Source organism: Monodelphis domestica, chromosome 1, assembly GCF_027887165.1.
Source record: "Monodelphis domestica isolate mMonDom1 chromosome 1, mMonDom1.pri, whole genome shotgun sequence".
Classification (NCBI taxonomy): domain Eukaryota; kingdom Metazoa; phylum Chordata; class Mammalia; order Didelphimorphia; family Didelphidae; genus Monodelphis; species Monodelphis domestica.
In genome coordinates, this window is record NC_077227.1 from 380,859,965 (window position 1) to 380,865,719 (window position 5,755).

Consider the following 5,755-nt stretch of genomic DNA (forward strand, 5'->3'; position numbering starts at 1 on the left):
ACTAGAAAGCCAGATGAGTGTGGGGCCAGGCTGCTCCCCTCCCCTTCTCCATGGGCACCTGAGAACAATTCTCATATCACCCTCCCCCTCTGAAAGTTTTGCCATCACTGCCCTAGGTCATATGGCCAGTATTGTTAACTGGTGAGCTTTGAACCTAGGTCTTCCTGACTTGCAAGTCAGTTCTCTATCTCTTTTGCCACATTATCTCTCCTAGAGAAAATATGGACAAAAATCAGTGCACAGTAAAGCTTTGGAGGAAAGAGAACTAGCATGGGGATGGGGGGGGAGGGTAATGGGGATAAGGAAAGCTTATGCATAGATTTGTTTTGGGAAGACTTTTGAAAAATATAAGGCATTCTGAGGGGCAGAGTTGAGGTGGGAGTGTTTTCCAGGCAAGGGTGAAGGAAAGAATCAAGACAAGAGACCAGAGGTAGAATGTCATGTGTGAGAAATGGAGAGAAGGCAATTTAGATGAACTGGGGAGAGGAACAATGTATAAAAAAGGTTGGAAACCTAAGTTTGAAAAGCTTTTAAAGCTAAAAAGAAGACCTTATATTTGATTCTGGAGGCAAGGGGAACCATTAGTGTTTACTGAGTAGCAGTGACACAGTCAAACATATATTTTAGGAAAATCATTTTGACAACTGCATAGAAGGAAGGAAACAAGCATTTATCAAGTATCAATTATGTGCCAGGGACTTTACAAATGCTTTTACAAATGACCCTCTCAGCAACCCTGGGAGGTATGTATTATAATATAACTTATTATAAAAATCACCATTTTACAGTTGAGGAAAGTGAGGAAGTCAGCAGTGAAGTGACTTGCCCAAAGTCATACCTAGTGAGGTTTAATTTGAACTAAGATCTTCCTGATTCCTAGGTTATCTAACTCTCTATCCACTGTGTCATTAAGCTGTGTGCAGGAGAGATTTGAGACAGAGAGACCGATTAGGAGGTAATTGCAATAAACTAAACAAGAGATAATAAGGGCCTCAAAAAGGTGATGGTTATTTGGGTAGAAAGCAGGGAATGGCTGGAAGAGATAATCCTCAAGGCATAATCCAATATTCTCTTCACTTGCTCAACCCCATCAAGTACCTGTAATCCTTGAAGCACAAGAGCTGAGATGTATTGCTTTTCTGGGCCCAAGTTCTCCCTTCCAGAATGATGGAGGGGGGAGGGTGACTAGATAATCTTTAAGATTCCTTCTTGCTCTGACTGTATCTGGTTCCACAGATCCTTCACATTGCAGCTATTCATGGTCTTTATATCTTTCTTTCCCTCCCCTCCCATAAGACTGGGATTCTGGTTTGACCTGTGTTGAAAATGTGTTTGTGTTTTTAAAAAAATTGTTATTACATGTAATGGGGAAAAGAAAATATTGGGGGGGGGGGGGGAGGCAGTGGGAAACCAGGATGAAAATAAAAGACAAAAGGAGGGAAAAAAATAAAAGAAAAAGTGTTGATGGGGGGTCATGGGGAATGGATGGGAGAGAAATAAAGTATGATATTCCCTACTCCCTAATCTCATTTAGAGGGAAAAGAATGCTGGATTTAGAGTCTGAAAACATGAGTTTGAAGCCCAGTTCTGCCATTGGATCATCTGGGTGACCCTGTATAAATGACTTGATCCCTCTGAGACTCTTCTTTTTTTGTAAAATGAATTAGATGATTCAAAAGGACCATTCCAGTTCTATGATCCCACACTTGTCACTTAGTTCCTTATTGTCATAAAGGGCCTAACCTCTTTGTTGTTTGTTTTGTTTTGCTTTTTAATTCCTTTTCCTCACTATTTTCCTGGTAGGGAAAACAAAAGGTTTTATCCATTTATAAGCAGGGAAAACCAAGCCTTGAGAAGTATTTCCCCCTTTGTCCAAACAGAGGTCAAGAGCTCCAGTACTCCCAGGCCTTGGACTTCCCTGCAAGCCAGTCAGTATGACTAAACATTTATTGAAAGCTGAGGGATGTGTTTGTTTAAACTGCCTGGGTCACCACACATCTGAAACTTCTGTTCTATGCTGGTTTGTTTCCTTTTCCAGGGGGAGGGCGTCCAGGGAGAGAGCCACGTGGAGGCTGGATAGGAGTGGTTAGAAACAGAAGGCTGCAACACACAGGGAGGGTGGGTGACCATTCCTGTCTCTCCTCCTGGCTTCAACTAAGTTACCCGGGCTGTTTGAGTAGAAAGAAGGGAATGGTTGGAGAGAAAATTCCCAAGGCATAATGCAATGTTCTTTCACTCACCCTATCTCATCAAGCACCTGTTATCCTTGAAGCAGAGGCTGAGATGAATGACTTCTCTGGGTCCCAGTTTTCCCTTTTGTAACAGTGGAGGCAGGCTGGCTAGATGGTCTGATAGTCTCTGGTTCCACAGATCCCTCACATTGCAGCTATCCATGTTCTTTACATCTTTTTCACACACACACACACACACACACACACACACACACACACACACACACACACACACACACACACCCTAGTCTAGGGCTCTGGTTTGACCCGTGTTGAAAATTTATTAAAAATTGATATTACATATAATGGGGAAAATAAAATATTTTAAAAGACATCTACACCTTTTAAGTGTCTATTCCATGCAGAGCTAACAAACTTTTCCTATACTTAAAGGAAACTGTCATATATAAAAATGCAGATTGACCAGACCATGTATGGCTGATTATTTGCTTTGGGAAAGGATTCAGTCATTGTAGGATTCCCCTAAAGGCACCATTTTCCCATTTGTGGTCTTTATGTTTTAAAAGAATGGGAGGGGGGGCAACTGGGTAGCTCAGTGGATTGAGAGCCAGGCCTAGAGACAGGAGGTCCTAGGTTCAAATGTGACCTTAGATACTTCCTAACTGCGTGACCCTGGGCAAGTCACTTAACCCCCATTGCCTAGCCCTTACCACTCTTCTGCCTTGGAGCCAATACAGGGTATTCATTCCAAGTCGGAAGGCAAGGGTTTAAAAATAAATAAATTTTTTAAAAAATAAAAAGAATGGGAGGCAACAGAACCTAGAAAAAAGAACCCTGGACTTGAGAACAGGAGACCAGGATTCTGTGCCTGATTCTTGCCTCTTACGTGTTATGTGATTTTGAGTATGTTGTTCCTCCTCTTTGGGCTTCCATTTTGTCCTCTATCTAATGAAATGGTCAAATGATGATTTCTATGAGCCTTTCAGGAGCAGACACCCTGTGACTTACATTATTCCCCGCCAGCATCTATTTCAGAAAATCAGGCAAAACAGACGCGTCCTCGTTAAGGAGTTAATGCTAGAAAAGTGCTTTGAGATGCTCAGAAGAAAGATCTACAGTCCCTTCCCCCCGCTGTCCCCTTCCCCATCCACCTCGGAGAGCACCGGAGTGAACTTCTATTCTCCTGAAATCCTGGGAGAGTTGGCTGTAAACGTATTAGTGAGAAGAGTGATAGAGATGGGGCGAAAACCTCCCCAGGCACCTGGTTCACTTATCCTGTAAACATTCAGACAGTCGGAGGATCTGGATTTAACTCCCACTTCAGCCCCTAAAGACCTTTGCAATTCTGGGCAAGTCAACGATTTTAAAGTCTTCATTGGAGCTGGAGCTGGAACGAGTCCTTTAAGACCTGAAGCCTGAGGAGCAGGGAGGTGATCTGTCCGGGACTCAGTGTCTTCCTCCGCAAAATGAAGAGGGGGGCTCCGGCATCTCTAAAATCCCTCCCGCTCGCAGGCTTAGGACCTACTACTCTCTGAACACGGGGTCAAATGCGCGGTGCTCTGCCTCGGGACTCAGTGCTCCAATGGGTCTAGGTTTGCCTTACCGGATCCCGGTGACTATCCTGCCCCAGACCGGGCTCACATTGTATTTTCCCCCGAGCCCGCGGAGGGGCGAGGCAGATGCAGGGACAGATGGGGTCGGTAGCAGGCTTTGCATAGCCTAATGACTTTCCTTCCCAGGGCCCTCAGGCAGGTCACCAAATGAGCCCAGCCCCCAACATCAAGGATAATTACAGGATGAGGCTAATAAATCAGTCCGGAGAAACGCCTGCACTTCAGCTCAGCCACCGTGGAGGAGGAGGGGCCGGAGAAGGGCAAAGGGGAAACCGGGGAAAGAGAGTGAGACAGCTCCCTGGGAGACTGCGGTGTCAGTGCTCCGCTGACATTAAAACAAATACCTTCTAGACAAAGGGTCGGCTGTGCCTTTGGTATTTGTAATTAAGTTTCTGGGCATCTCATGAGTCACCGGGGTGGTAGGGCTGTGCCGCCGAAGCCTGGGCCCTGGGTGAAATCCAAGACACGGAAGACCAGATACAGAGAAAGCACCCTGGCAGATTTTTCTGGGAATTTGATGAATGTTGGAGGCGAGGCAGGATAATGAAATTTCACTCTGGACTGAGAGTCAGGAGACTGGAGTTCTAGGCCAAGCTTTGCCACTAACCTGCTGTGTAACCCTGGCAAGTTATTTCCCCTCCAGGCCCTCAGGAAAATGGGAGCAACAATATTGTTTTTACCTCCTAGGGTCCCTAGCCTATATCATCGCACTGTTAGGGCAGAGAAATGAGGTTGCCCGTTGAGGAATGGAAGGGAGCTTGGAGGACATTTAACCAACCTTCTTGGTTTTACCCAGGGAGAAGAAATGACTTGTTCAAGGTGGCACAAAGAGGTTAGAAATAGTCATTGCAATTTAATCCTGGATCCAACGACTCTTGCGCTTAGCTTCTCTTTCACTATGCAATATTGCCTCATAAATTGTGGAGGGTGTTTAAAAAAGCATTTGGCAGCTAGGTGGATCAGTGGTTAAAGAGATGGGAGGTGCTAGGTTCAAATGTGACCTCAGATACTCCCTAGCTGAGTGACCCTGGACAAGTCACTTAACCCTTATTGCCTAGCCGTGACCACTCTTCCACCCATTGCATAATATTGATTCTAAGATAGAAGATTAGAGTTAAAAAAAAAAAAAAACAACTTTTGACAGGCAGTGCGTTCTAGGGGGCAGAACACTGGACTTGGAGCCAGAATGACTCTAGTTCAAATCCTTCCTCATAAGGTTTCTATCTTACTAATCATGTGACTCTTGCTCCTCAATTTTTAATTGAGAAAATGAAAGGGTTGGACTCAAAAGTTTCTCAGGTTTCTTCTAGTTCCAGGTCTATGGCCATATATTTTACAAATATGGAGTAGAATTATTTGTGAATCTTGCTTTTTACCTAATTTGCTTTATGACCTTGGGCAAATTATTCCTTCTTTCTGGGGCTTCCTCTTCTGCAAAGATGAGAATAATTATCTGACTCCCTCTTTCCCAGGGTGGTTGTGAGCAAAGTACTAGGAATCTTCAATTACTTTATAAATGTGATTAGTTATTAGCATAAGGAAAGTGAGGCCTAACCACATCTTTGCAATGAGAAGAGAGACAAAACATCACAGTGAAGAGGGCTAAGTCTAAAGTCAGGTGAACAGGGTTCAAATCCCACCCTTGTCACTAGCTGTGTGAGTTCCTTGACCTCTACTGAGGAAATCTTATGGTCTCTAATTTGTCTCTAATGCCTTCATAGCAGAATGAACCAAAGGTTTGATGTGGTAGTTTCTTGCAGGCCTAATCTTTTCTCCAGAGCTCCAGATGAGCTATTATTATTGTACAAGAAACTGCTTAGTCTCAGGCAGCTGGATGGCTCAGTGGATTGAGAGCCAGGTCTAGAGATGGGAAGTCCTGGGTTCAAATTTGACCTCAGCCACTGTAAAATCTAAAATTATATCTCTAATAATAAAAATATTATATTTTAT

At 44.0% G+C, this 5,755-nt stretch overlaps 1 long non-coding RNA gene across 1 annotated transcript; it reads right to left on the reverse strand.

Moving 5' to 3' along the window:
- Positions 1 to 570: 570 nt before the first annotated feature.
- On the reverse strand, positions 571 to 4,087 carry LOC130456394 (uncharacterized). Its single transcript, XR_008915177.1, has 2 exons — positions 3,796 to 4,087; positions 571 to 2,168 (listed from the first exon to the last, which is right to left on the reverse strand). It is a non-coding gene; the product is annotated as an uncharacterized LOC130456394 (long non-coding RNA).
- Positions 4,088 to 5,755: the final 1,668 nt, after the last annotated feature.